Source organism: Zerene cesonia, chromosome 17 (genome assembly GCF_012273895.1).
Source record: "Zerene cesonia ecotype Mississippi chromosome 17, Zerene_cesonia_1.1, whole genome shotgun sequence".
Taxonomy (NCBI): Eukaryota; Metazoa; Arthropoda; class Insecta; order Lepidoptera; family Pieridae; genus Zerene; species Zerene cesonia.
Window position 1 is genome coordinate 8,935,797 of NC_052118.1, and position 15,607 is coordinate 8,951,403.

At 31.4% G+C, this 15,607-nt stretch overlaps 1 protein-coding gene across 13 annotated transcripts in view; it reads left to right on the forward strand.

Moving 5' to 3' along the window:
- Nucleotides 1-4,040: 4,040 nt before the first annotated feature.
- The window catches only part of LOC119833245 (mucin-17-like), a 74,349-nt gene continuing 62,782 nt past the window's right edge, over nt 4,041-15,607 (forward strand). For 12 of the 13 annotated variants that reach the window (XM_038357183.1, XM_038357185.1, XM_038357187.1 and 9 more), the window contains exons 1-2: nt 4,044-4,135; nt 4,377-4,479. The gene's annotated coding sequence lies outside the window, so the exon portion shown is untranslated. Of the gene's footprint in view, nt 4,136-4,376; nt 4,480-15,607 lie in introns of all 13 variants that reach the window. The other variant, XM_038357184.1, reaches the window with a different exon arrangement.

The following is a 15,607-nucleotide window of genomic DNA, read 5'->3' on the forward strand; positions in this document are numbered from 1 at the left end:
TCTGACTCAGTCATTACAACTTTTAGTTTGACAGTCGACAGATCAAGGATGACAGATGAAGAAATGACATAATCATAAGCTAGTGTTGCAATAAATGGCTATTAAAACCTCCCTCTTTAGAATAAACCGCAGTATCCTTTTCCCCTTTCCTTTTACTCTTCCCAGACCTTTGCTTTATTCTCTCGATAAATCCTTGCCTTATTCCTTATACACGAAAGTTGGCAATCCATTTGTTGTAGGCACAAAACCTCAGCAACATATACGGGTGATCATCCCGCGACCCACCGTCACATGAAAAACGCTATATATTTAGTAAAAAAATATTGTATACATATTTACAACTTTTACGGTCTGCCAGGCATAATCAACTTTCAGTACCAACCTATACAGATTCAGTCATTTCAGGGGAAGCTTCAGATATTATCTTGAATATAAACTAACCTACAACCTACTTTGTGAATGAAAATCAGTACATCATCTTAAGAAAGTAAAAATATGATACGACAAATTATAATTGAATCATATCAAGAAAACATTATCTTTAAAAGAATAATTCACTTACAAGATTAAGAATTACTGCATTTAGAAACCCCTTAAATTTTATTTAAAAATACATTATGGACGCACACACATACACACATACAAACAGCCGGGTCGATAGTATAATAATGGTAAATGTGAACCTATTAATTATTGACTGTCTTTGGAAATGCTTTAGATTTTTTATACTAAATCTTATACCTTTAAACGAGCAATACTTGTATATAATTGGAATCTCGGAATCGGCTCCAACGATTTTCATGAAATTTAGTATATAGGAGGTTTCGGAGGCGATAAATCGATCTTGCTAGGAATCTTTTTAAGAAAATGTCATATTCATGTCTTATTCGTGTTTTTTCGACTTAAACCTACTTTTATAACAAATAGGAGGCGTTTGAGTAGTCCCAATTTATTATGACTCTTCTTGACATCTATTGCCGAATAATAATACTATTTTTGGCGAATAATTAAAGTTCCAGCAGATGGCGTTGTTAACTAACGAAGTCAATGAGTGTTTGCTTTGAGGTTAGACTAATTGTTTATATTGTTTTGTATCTTCTTTATGCACGTGTTCACTTAAAAATGCCTAAACGATCTTGGAAAAAAACGCTTATAAACAATCTAATTTAAAATATATGAGGTAGCTGAGTACGCTTTGGCACGAATTAGGCCAGCTCGCAACGGGAAAGTACCACACCCCCACAGAATACCGGCGTGAATTAGCATACTGTGTTTCGTTCGGTGAGTGGGGGACCTTACCCAGTCCTTTCCTTTATTCCTCTCGTCAATTCCTTCTTAATCCCTTTCCAATTTGAAGTTGGCAATCCATTTGTAAAGGTGTAATGTCTGCAACGACTTTCTTACGCCTCTCCAAATGTTCACGGGCGATGGTAGCGCTTACCAACAGGAGACCCACCAGCTCACCATAAAAAAACCTTCCTCTTGAATCACTATTAAAAAAAGTAGCATCAATATCCGTTGCGTTGTTTTAAAGATTTAAGCATACATAGGGACATAGGGACAGAAAAAGCGACTTTATTTATTTTTACTATGTAGTGACGAAGTAGTACAGAACAAAATCTATTATTGACACGGCCTAAAAGAAACAATTCGTTCATCCTTCATCCAATTAGGGGTTTCGTTACGTTAGGTAAGATAATAACTGTTAACATAAAAAACCCTTAATAAATATGATTACGCGAGTGGAGCCGGGACGAACACCTGTTCGTCCCGGCTCCACACTCCACAATAAATAATATACAATATATACAACTACCTAGTTGTATATATTGTATATTATTTATTTAAAATACAATTGCATTTTTTGAACGCCTGTGTTAAGTTAATTGCAAAATTGTCTTTACGCGTTATTTATTCTGAAAAACGAATTGATTGGTTTTCAAGTTATTTTCGGCAAGAAAGTTTTAATGTAGAACTTTTATTCAAATGCCCTTTGTGTATAGCCGTATAAAGTTATCTATAGCAATATATCCTTAAATCAACAAAAAATTCTATGAGTATTAGAAATATAACAATCTTAAGTAGTTATTTTAATATACATAATATATATAACAGTCGATAACAACGTGATCTTAGTAATGTACCTTATATTTATGTTTATACTTTAGTAAAAAGAAACATAACATCATTCGATTTTATTTTAATTAACATGTAGATGAAGAGTTCATTTGTTTGTTGCGATATGCTTGTAATCTCAGGAACTGTTGGATCGATTTCAATTAATTCTTTCACCGTTGGCTATATCCATTTCGTACGTTACACATGTACGTGCTACATAATAAGTAGTATTGGCCCAGCGGGGATCGTTAGTTTAAATCCTATTAATATTATAAACGGGAAATTTTGTGAGTATGGATGGATATATGTATGTATGTATATATATATGGATTATACGTAGTACTTCAGTATCCCGAAACCAGTGTGTGTAGTACCTATTTGTTTTGTTGTTACTGTTTTAACATGCGATATCTTCCTTTACTTCTGAATTGGCTATTCTTTAAATTTATTCATGAATTTATGACCCTAAATAAATAATTGTAGTACAATTGTTTCATTTTTATCCTTATCACGTTTTCACATAACGTGGACCTCCTAGAGGTTTAAGGATTCATTCACCATGCTGATTAATTGTAGGTTGAGATGTCACATGTCGTCAAACTTTTTGATTCTAAGACGTTTTTGTTTTCTTGTTAACCAATTGAAACTTCAGATTTAATTATTGGTGAGTTTCATTTAATTCGGTACTTCTAAATAACATTATAGGTTGTAAATACAGTCGCGGTCTGAAACTTTGGAGAGTCGTCTAAACAAACGAGGGTATTTCATAACTTACCTTTTATTTTAAACGATTTTATTGCACATATTATAATACAAATTAATTCTTTCTATTCTTATTTCAAATCCGTTGCTAACATTTAAAATACATACGGTTTTCTCTGGAAAATATTAAGAAGAGCTCTAAATCAGTTAGCCTCTAAGTTAGCCATACATGTTCTCTCAACGAAGTTATTACACTCCTTAGCGAAAAAAAAAATGACGATCTCTGATGTCGCATCGCAAAAAGATAGATTTGCTAGAACTTTCAGCCAAGTCTTTATGTTTCGGTTGAGATCACTATCGCAAAAATATGATCTTTCATCTTATTATTGAATTAACAATTGATGCTAATTATCAATTATAGTCCCGAATGTCTGTAAATCAGAATTGAGATAGAATATGTTCTGAATTAATTTTCATTCCATCCCGGACGTTACAATGTTTTCTTTGTATGTTGAAAATGTAAATTATTAAATTATACAGCCGCTTCATAAGTTCCTAATTCAGTTTTTGTAGTATTAGTTTGAAATACAAATAATCTCATTTATAACTTACAAACCACGGTATTTTAATATAGTTAACTGATTCAAACGGTTATAATTAACCAGGAAATTATGAAACACTTTTAAGACTTTCTTAACAAAGATATCTCTGATCTTTCTTAAATTTGTTATAATAATTAAGTCTATTGATGAGCAGTCTCAAATCTTAAACGTAATCGTAAGTTAATTTAATATCGCAAATACTACCACCAGTCACCGTAAGGTATTCATAATTACAAAATATGAATGGAAAATACCGAAACGAACTTATGAAAACTTTGAAGCAACGTAATTACTACTTATGCAGTCCAATTTCAAAACTCTTGAAAACGGCTCTTGCAAATTTTGAAAACAAAACCAATGTGTTGTACGAAATTATGCAATTAAATGTTAAAATCCGAAGGAGTTCATCGAATCGCATTGTGTTTATAAACAAAGAACTAGAACTTCAAATGGCATGGCTGAAACTGAAAGCTCTTGAGCGTGTGTGCGTGTGACCGGTTCCGCGATGTAAATGGAGCCGACCGGCGTTAGTTGATCCGTTTCACGTTGTTTGCACTAGGGCGGTGTTCGAGTGGTGCAGGTCGTGGTATTGTGGTGCAGCGGTTATCACGAACATATGGCCAGGTGGGCAGAGAATGTCGCGAGAGCAAAAGTGACCACAGTCGCAAGCCGCGCACCGTTCACAGCGTACACAGCCGAAACGCACGCGCAACGTACGCACTACGCACGGTTCCCGCCAACATTCGAATTTGCGTCCGAAAACCGAATCAGATTTGCAATATAAATGCACTCGCGCGTAAAGCATTGAAAATCTGTAACACTTGCGCTGCCAGTGTCCGGATTGCGTCGCGGACGTTGACATCTATAGATTAATATCGATCGGTTTTCAAACGTAATTTCGAGAATGAAAGCTTTTGGCGGGCGTGTGTGACGTGTTTTTTTTTATTTCAATAGTGGCACAGGTGTTCCCCTCTCAGTGACAGGAATGATGTTGGATTCGACTTAAAATTATCAGTGATTATTTTTTGTATGCTGTAATTGAACAATTGTAAATAAGGTAAGATAATTTAAGTCGAAGTAAGAATGAAATACGGAGTTTTATAAGCCATTATTCGTTATCTTATTGAACTTAAATTGTATCTCTTGCTTTCTAAATAGCCGGCCATGAGTGTGGCCGCAGTCACGACTGCAATGATTTAATTTTATATCAAGTTAATATAATATTTAAAACGAAAAACTGCGCTATTTAATCACGGCTTCATGTAGGAACAGTTTTCTATTTAAATATGTATTTTGGTAAGTTAATTTATTAAAAATAGCAATTAAACTGGATTTACAAGCTGGGTAGGCGATGTGGTCATTTTTAGAGATTTGTAAACAATTTCAATACCATCGCCATTCTTAGACGTAAACGTTGCAGCGTGATTTTTGCTTTCTTAACATCAGTTGTCCTATTAACCGTATCAAAGCAAAACTAGCACTTAACAAAATATTACAGAAGTAAAAGATAAGTAATGAAATTAAAATAATTAAAAAAAAATTAGAATCATCGCAATCGGTTCACCCAGTCGAAAGTTCGAAGCTATGAAAGTAAAGAAAAAGTTAAATTGTTTATGACTTTTACAAATGTGCCATACAATATAAAAAAGCGCTAAACAACCGATATAAGACTAATATAACGCAAAAGGTAAAATGTTTTGATATAGTGATGTAGAAAGTCTTAATGTACCTACCATGAATGCATCATAATATGTAATTACATTGAAATAAGAAAATTAAACAAAACTTTTATAGTTTTAACCTTTTTTATATATTTAAATCGCACTCTACTGTTTTTCATATAAACTAATTTCAATTAAATATGTATATGTATATGTGTTGAATAAATACAGAATGAGATAACAAAAAGGACAAAACACATCCTATGCATTATTTATCTTGTTAAATATGCGGTCTTATCGCTTATAAGCGATCTCTACCAGACAACTTTAGCTTTCTTTAACTTACCAGTTTAGTTTTATGGAGACAAAACGCTAATAAGTAATTATTCTCCTGTCTCTTCAGTAACTCTTAAATAAAACCTTACCATAAACTAGTTTTTCATTAGATTTGTTTCAAGCAATAAGAGAATCATTTTCATACGTTGCGTTTTCAATTCATGTATGATTAAATAGTTTATGGGTAGTTGGTACTAAGCGCATTATTACATGTAACGAATTTTTATCTAAATATAATACAATACAATTAAACGCATTTAAGAATGTATGCATATAAAGTAGGTTAATAATAATTCATTGAACTTCTTCGACAGATTGAAAGCAGAGTTTCATAATATGGTATAAATAATTTGTTTTCTAATTTATTAGTTTAATAATTGTTTGAAAGGAACATTATCTTTACAAAAAGTAGAAATATAAACAAATGCTATAGTTTTTCTTTGTGGTGCAGATTATTTGAAAAATTTACTAAAGTTGGTTTTATGCATATAAAATAATTTCATGTTAGTTACATTAGTATACTATTTATATCTTCATAAATGGCTAAATCGATTTAGATGAAATATGATACAATTAGAGAAAGGACATAGGATAGCTTTTATTACATTTCTTAATATTACTGATTAAAATTTTAAACTACAAGACAAAGCTAGCATTGATAAAATGAAGAATTCGCTCTAAAAATTCATTTCAAAAAACCATCACGTCTTTCAACTTCGACCTTATAACAATTAAAAGTAATAATGAGGCACTCTTTTTTAAACATTAATTAAGATAAATAAAATTTAATTGTCAACTTTTTCGTCGACAGGCTTTCTAAAGCTAAAAAGAAATGAAGATAAACAGAAAATTTTTAAAGTAAAAAAAGTATAATTTAACTAAGAGATGTTTATCTTTAGAAAAGGTTTTCACTTTCTTTTGGAACACAGTTTATGTAACACGAAGTTTTGTTTTATCTTAATGAAACAGAACCGGTCGTTATTTAATAATTATAATATATTTTATGAGTTAGAATCGCATCATTTTCTTTCCTTATTAATATTATAAATGCGAAAGTAATTCTGTCTCTCTTTTTTTTTCTTCATGCCTAAACTACTGAACCGACATGGACGACAATTGTCATCCATACATACATAGTTCGAAAAATGTTTTATAATAGTTTTTATCCTGGAAATCCCATAGGAACTGGAACGACGTGTGGGGAATCTCTGGACTGTGTATCTTTTCCTTTGACTACGCGGCAAAGCTTTATTTAATACTAAAAAATAAGAATAAAGAAAGAAGATGTTTTTTTTATTTATACCGAAATAATTAAATTATACAAGAAAAAAGAAAAACTAATATTTTAGTAATATACTCAAATATACGAAAAAGTAGAAGTAGCAAGCTTAATTAGTTAAGTAATTGATATATTTTTGCTTTTGTTTTGATGGAATTTCTAATTAATTTGAAATTCATACCAACTGCCTCATGCGGCCTTTCCGACCGAGTACGACTTAGGTACTTTCTAAAAGAGGACAAATTCCCATTTAAAAGGCCGGCAACACAATCTCACACTTATGTTCATGGCTCCGTATAAAGGCGACGCTGACCACTTACCATCAGGTCATCTTGCTCACCTACAAAACAATAAAACAAAATTATTTCTCCGCACATTACAACCCTGCTTTTTCTATTCGGTTTAAGAGCACGAACAGACGCGTAGACAGTCACCACTGTTACGTGTCGCATAATCACAAAGGCAAATTGCGGGTAAGTGGAACCAAACATGTCACTGTTTTTGCTCACTGAAGCAAGCGAAACAACAACTTTTCGACAATTACGTGGCAAGATGTGACTGTGGATACGACAGAGTGCCTCTATTACATGCAAACGATTTATTTTCGCCTGTTTTGAGTACGAATTTGTTCCGTTTACTTCGAAAGTGTTAAATTAAATGGCTTAGTTTAAGCGATTCAATGAATATGACACGTCTTTATTTAATTATATTATGCACTTTCTACGAAAGTGTGAATGCTTGATGACTGTCTTCATAGGTGGCATGGATTGATCTGAGTGTGAATTTGTCAAAACTTTGCGAATCATAATGTCTTATATAAGCTGTGTTCGTTGGAAATAGATATCTGGACTTATTCAATGGAAGTTTTTTTATTTATTCATTTATTTCAGAAACATGTAGTAAAGGTAAAAGATTTCAAATAAACGAAAGCTACGGCCCATATAAACTAAATATAAATATCACACGTTATGTTTTCGACGTGCGACGAGGGGGGTTAGGTGTCCGTCCATGGAAGCGACGAAACAAAATTCCCTGTGGCCTGTGTCTTCGTCCTTAGCTAAATAATAACTGTTATCTATATGGGTCAAGCGTCACACATAGGTTGTGTTCATAATTCCAACTATGTATACATAAACATAACGACAGTTTAATATTTTAAAAAGAAATCTTTTACGAAGATAGAAAACATGACATCAGCATTTACCTTTTATTGGAAAAGTGAAACTGATACAAATAATATGAAACCAAACCGACATCCGATAATTTACTCGGAATAAAGCGTTCATACGTTAAAATAAGGCGACGAAAAGAGAGTGAAAGTGGCGTCCTTTTAGACTTTCTGTTGCACAATAATAGTCATTACATGCTTTGTTATAGAATTCAAATTTGCATAGTTTTGTATTAAGTAAGTTTTATAAAGTTTATCGACCTTGCCGCATAGGACATGACTTTATAACCTTCAATAAATTAAGAAACATAATGTTCTATAATTAACGTAAAGTCTCAAACCTCATATACTTTACCTTAAGTTAAAACTTCAGTAAAAACTCAAGTGTGTAAAATGGAAATATGCGAATAATTTTTGGAGCGTAGAAATAGCGCGCGTTGATGTCTTTTGTACGCAATACCCTGAATTGAATATTCTTACCGCGCCATTTAAATGGCCTGCGATAGTATCTTAAGTGATTTGTATAAACAGTGTTACACAGAAAATTGCATTTACGAATATGAACTATATTACCAAAATAATCTAAGGCATTTGAGGTTACCTTTTCGAGATAATATCCTATGTTTAAAACCTGATTTGTATAACTGATTTTTTTTTCTAAAAATACTTCATAACATGAAAAATAAAATGCAGCAATTTATAAAAAATAATGATGAGTTAAGAGAGAAGCTGCTTCAGGTATTGATTATCTGGGCATGCAATATTGAAAGTTACACGTAATTTTTAATCTTATCGTATACATTTAAACACTATTGACACATATATTAAAAGCTACTCAATAATGTCACATACTATGCATTTCAATCAAGAAAAATTTTTCGCTAAAACATCCTTATAAAGAAATAATTCAAAATATATCTAAAGCTATATTGGACAAGTTTTTGCAATGACAAGTTTAACGTATTATCATTGTTAAATGTTCGCTTTTAATTTAGATGTAAATGTAGGTCAAGTTGACTGCATTTGCAATGTTTAGAAAGTGCTTCGATACCTGCTTTATGTGGAGTTGGGACTTGGTACCAAGTGACTCATGCTGGGACTGAAGTCCTATTCTCAAGGTGACAATTAGTTGTGTTTAGTTTATAAATCTGTTTAAAGGTTTTGTATAAACACTTGGATCAGTATGTGTAAGAAAAACTACATCAAAGATCGCCTTTGAGACTAGAATAGGGTATCAAATAACTGAATTGAAGTTTTAAGTTTCCCTGCATATTATATATTTTCATCACCGTACGCTACACTTGCAACTTCTTTCCGCGTGCGATGAAACTTGGAACGCCTTACCAGACACGGTATTCCCGAACAATTACGGTATTGGGGAATCCAAAAAAGAGCATATATCACACTCCCGGCCAATCACCTGTTACACAATCAGTGTTGCAAGTGTTTATGGGCGGTGGTGAATAGAGAACCAAGTAATTTTATTCTAAAAAAAACACGTCAGCTTTGAATAATGTATATACATCGGCATAAATATTATTGGTATAAATGACGTTATATTAATTCTATCAATGTATTTTTAAAAATTGTATTTTTTTTGTTAAAAATAAAGAAAGGAGACTATTTCATGATATAAAGTTTATAACCACCAAAAACCACCAAAAACCTTACAAAAAAATAAAAAATCGAAGCAGGGAAAACACACAACAACACTCAAATACAGAGATATAGGTCTATAAATAAGGATATTATAATATTATATGGGAAGTACCGTAATAAATTTAATAAACTAATTTTAAAACGTAATTAACCCATTATCAACCCGGATGTCATTGAGTATTTAATTCCTTAATGCGTAAATAAAGGCGTAATATCCAAAACTAAAAGGTTCGTAATAAATGTAAAAGGGTTGACAATAAATTATGGTATGCAATGCATTTATAATTTTAAAGAAAGTCCATTTAATAAGATACGAATATTGAAATATTCCTGCTTGTTAGTTTTATTGGTCATTGAACTTATATATTTAAAGGATGATTCTCATAAGTGAAAATGAATATTGTATAAATAAATAAATGTTAAATAATATAACAGGTCGAGGAAAATCACATGCTAATGTGTGATTTAAAAACGCCGCATATTACGTGTTATTACAGGCGAAAGTGTCATTGATAAGCGCTACTTTAGAAAGTCTGCTCTTGAGCGAATTCCTTCGTGCACGAAATGTGAACGAGATTTACAAATTACGTATTAATTTTTCAACATTTTAAATACGGAATGAGATCGATCCTGCTAACAATTAATGTAAAAGCTGATAATGATGATGATGTTATTCGAGAAACATAATAAAATCATATAAGCGTTAGCTGTGATTTTTTCCCTTGATTACATTTATGGAAAAGATTACTTGCTTTTCTACACTCTAAATTAATTGGTAATTAAAAATTAAAATCAAACATTAGAATAAGCAATAATTTATAATCTTTTTAATTCGTTAATACGCTTTAAAAGTTTCCTAGACTATGATATTATGACATCAGAGGTTTGTTACGTGAGCGTATAAAAGTTAATTTCAACAATTACACTGTAACAGGTACTTCCTACAACCGAAGGTAAAGTTCCTTTCTGTTGAAAGTACCGGTCGCGTACTTCTAATTATTTTAATTAGCTTTATTTCCAACAAAATATTGATTTGAGATATCTGTCACAGTTGTCTTTATCTTCTGTACTAATCATAAGAGTATCTTCAGTTATTAACTAACTTGAAGACAGAAAAGTCAACGAATTACTTTAAATTATATTCATTCTCTTAACTAATTAAGACTTATGTATCCAATAATTAAGATTGTAAACAAACAAAAATAACATTTCTCAGTTATTTTAAATAGATCAAGTGACACAAGAAAACACGTTCTATTTTATTAATAACTTTATTAACGCACAAACCGATAGCATCAACCTATTGTTTACAATTTTGAAACGTTACATGAAAGAGATTATTTTTATGTATTAAAACTTGAAAGCATTGACAAAGATATTGCTTACGATAAGATTATCGATTGTAGAACATTTATGCCTCCGTGGTTTATGTGAATTACGCAAGAGACAGTAGCGCGGCGGATTAAATGAATGCGAATAGCGCTCTTATTGAATCAATTTACAGTATATAGGTAACAACTTTCGTAAATGAAAATAGGGTTTTGAAAAAACAGCGTATATTCCTTGTAATATAAAACGCTAGTCTGCGCTCACGTGGTCACAGGAAAAGATATTTAGTTCAAGAGCTTCACCCGCATATGTCGTATGTCTCGTTACTTTGATGTGGTTACTCTTGTATAATTTTATGTCTTTCTTAGGTCCCTATCTATTTCTGTCACAATGCATTTAACTTTTATTAGACCCTAAAGAGCAAATGTAATAACCACAGATTATAGGGTTTTATAGCCCAAGGGAACTAAGGAGGTTATAACACACGCTCTAATGAACATTTTAAAAATATTTTATAAACTATCGCCGTGATCTAGTAAGCGTATTGAGTCCATGCTCACACGCAACCATCGAAAGTGGAGTAGCATGTTCTCCAGCTATAAGATAAACTGATGTACAAACATACATAACTCTTATTCATATGATGTAAGTGATTTGAAGCACGAAAGTTGATGCGCTCTAAAATTGTGTCAATAAGTTTTTGTGTTTGATTTGCTGTCTTTGGTTTGATAGTTAAAGTACGAATCTTCTTATTATAAAATTTTTAATATCCAGTCATGTTATTTTTCACGACCGACTTTAAAAAAGGAGAAGGTGATAATTTCGACTGTTTTTTTTTGTTTTTTTACTTTTTAATGGATTTTTATGATTCTTTTTGTTTAAAGCTGCTACACATATGGTCCCATTTGAATGTGAACTAGCTATGACAATTTGAAAGCGCTTTAATTTTTTGTTATTTGCCTTAATACTTTATTTAAATCCATTTAATTATATTTTAATAGCCTAACAATGATACTATATTGAATTGATAAATAGTATAATTTATATTTTATACTTATTAGCCTGAATCGTGTACATTGCATGTAAAAATATTGCATCAGTATATTTTTTTTCAAAATAAGAATGATTTTAAAATATACAATATTTAATTATACGACGATTTAATATATTTCCTATTTATACGTAGAAAAGATATTCTAAAAATGTCTTTGATAAAAATGAAAATATTCAACAGGAGAGATAACATTTTGAATTGAATTAAAGTAAATGTAGAAATTATACATAGCTAAATATGCGTTATATTGCAAAATTATGCGTCAATTTGCACTGAATTTTTTATACCTATTAACTTCAATTTGAATGTCTTCTCTCTTAATTTTGAATTTAATTAACCGTCAGGCCTAAAAATTAATACTTTTTGTTATTTTAATAATGACTAATGTTGTTACATAAAAATTGGCGTTGACTTTACTGCATTTTTTAAATATAGCAAGCATATATAGCAAGTAAAATATAATGTTGTTTTTGCTGTAGCGTAATTTATATCCTCGTATGTAACATGGCCTTTAAGATTAAGGTTTGTAACGAATGCGGACTCTAAGAGCTAAAATTAAATCACGTTCGATTGTTATTATTATCGCATTATACAATTTTATATAATAGCTGTTATATTTGCTATCAATTGACACATCTCTGCTAATTTCATAATGACAGTCTAACCACATCTAACTACAAGCTAAATCTAACAATATCTTCATAATGAGCCTATATGTGAGCTTTCACGCACACACAGCGGTTACACTCACACATGTAAACAGCGTTCCAGTTAAACGCGATTTGTCGACGATTACTGGTGAATGGTAAGAGGAAGTATGTCTTATGAGTTGTTTTTTTCTCATTATTGCAAAATAATTATTGACAGTTTTACTTCGTGAAGTTTAATATCTCAATTAATTTTTGTTGGTCTGTTTGTTTAAATTGTATAAAAATTGAAAGCGAAATTTTAATGGAATTTTATTGAAAGAAAAAAAAAAAAACGACCGCTTGTTCTGAAACGTTCTGAACGGTGTTCGTTATTGCAAGAGAGCAAAAGTAAAATTTCCTGGGTTCGACATGTATTTGAGACATGCAACTTAAAAATAACTTAATTTTTACAAGTAAAATTACATCGATTGAATTAAATAAAGTATTCTATAATATGTCGTTGAAAAAAGAGTTCAAGAGTTGTAAAAAACATGCTTTTTAATCTTAGAATTAAAAGAATACTCTAATACTATTTCAACCTTACACAAAGACGATATCAACACAGGTCTTAATGTAACAATCAAGCAGACAATACTATCTAAAGTGCTATAATTCTTTGTATGTAAATGCAATATATTCTAATACAATGCAGGTGGAAGATAGATCATTGTCAGACAATAAACAACTTTATCGACCTTGGAACTGATTGCTCTTAATGGCTTTAAAAGGATATCAGATTTAGGTTTCAGATTGGTTATCAGTATGTTCAGCAGCAAGAGTAATTAAGAGGGTGTCTGGATAAGTATTTAGCCAAGAGTTATCTAATATTTAATATTTATGAGGGTTTTCAAGCTGTCTTAATTACGGAAACGTTTGATATCTTTATATCAACACTAACGTCATTCGTCTGGTATTATGAAATGTTGTGAATTGATGAAGAAAATTGGGTATCGATGTCATACAGTTCAATATATTATGTATATATATAATGTCGCAGTAAGGTTGGAAAGAAACTACAAAGAAAATCATGAGATTTCAACGTGACGCATTATTTTCCTTTTTATTATATGCAATAATGCGAGTTATGCAGTATGCCGAGAATGTACTTTTGCAAATCGTGGTTGCTGGTCGATGGAGCCCCGCTTCGTGGGCTCCTATTTCTATGTAGTTTTTAAATAAACTAAACTGAACCTAAGACATAATATCGAATGCCAATTCCACAGTTTAACGGTTTTAGACCGATATATTATAATCGAAATTGTTATATTTTATTTTATTTATTTATGTAAAATTGTGCGTTCAATTGTAAACTGTATGTTTCGGATGAACAATATTCGACAGATATAAATATCGGGGGAAACTATCCTGCGTGATTGTAATCTTACGATGTACACGCAATTTTACGGTGACATATAATATTATTTCATTTAATAAAGCAAATAAAGTAATAATCTGCACAGAAAATGAGAGTGTGTGAAGGAGCTAATATTTTTATTGTAGTTCATATGACCTTCATGAACAATTTAGCTGCTAAATCTAGATATTAGATCTAATGACCTAAATTTCTGGATGAGGTCGACCGTTCAGTATGTAATTGTTTCAGTACCGTGCATTTCAAGGTAGCGGATGCCGATAATATGTGAGAAAATAAATTTAATTTTATAAGAATCATCCGTTGTTTATATTTAACTAGCATTCTAAAACATTCTTCGAGATTCGCTAGCCAATGGTGAAAACAGAATGAAAATCAGTGCCGCAGTTGTCGAGTTAATCACGAACACAGACAGACGCGGCGCAGGACTTTACTTTATAATATGTAGTCAGTACATACGTTATCCTTACCGCGAATCTTTTTGGCGCGCGAAATCTCTGTGTGAATTAGGTCATGCATTAGTGTTCCAGTATGAATATCACAATTTTTTTAAATATATTTTTTGATTGGTAAGGTGCATAATATTGTATATGAACATATTGTTATCTATAAATTAGCTTGATGATATCGTAGGAGAGCTTAACTGTTAAAACGCGGGGCGTAGCTAGTAATATTATAAATGAGATAGCATTTCTGTCGTTCTCTTCTTAACGCCTAAGCCACTCAACCGATTAGGATGAAATTTGGTTGAAAGTTAGTTTGTAAAATTGAGAAAGGACATCGGATAGTTTTTATCCCGGAAATCTCATAAGAATGGGAACAGTATGGAGTTAACCATTGGCCTGTCTACCTTTTTCTTAACTTCGCGAGCAGACAGCTAGTAGAACAAATTATAACGTCTCAAAAATATAAAAAAAAAACAAAGTGTGCTTAACCGTTTCGTAATGATTGTTATTACGCGCTTTAATATAATAACGCTTGAAGGGCCATTTTAAATGATTTAGCACAACATTAGGACATTGTAAAACAATCATTTCTGTGGTTTAGCTGGCCAAGGTGCGTGACCTGTCGCTTATTAGATGCCTGAGGATTGCTAATTACATGATATTTAACGTTGATACGAGGTATTATTTGAAAACGATGGTACTTTTTGTTTTTGGAATATGACCTTTAGTTTATATAGAAATATGTATACGTTTTGCATTTTAATATAATACCTGAGCCTAATTCAGTACCAATGAAGTGATAATTGACTACATAATTTTTGGTTTCATAGCGCTAAATTCTTTTAAATTAAAAAAAATTGAGATTAAAAAAGTCTATCGTGAGGCGGTATTCGAGCCTCTTTCGCTCTAACGTAGTGACACCTGACCTCTCACTAAAAGTTTTTTTTAGACATAGCATTTTTTTACATAACAACAAAAAACAATTGGAAGAAATAATAATGGAGATAAGAGGAGAAACCGAAAGTTTTTGCCAACATTTATTTAAGAAGCTTCCATCCAATTTAGTACTTTATTGTTGTTAAATAACAAAATACGAAAAAGCCTTTACCTAATATTATTTCAAATGTATAAATAAATACGAAACTATTTTCCCTTCTAAAATGCACACATATCTTACTCAGGTATAACGTAT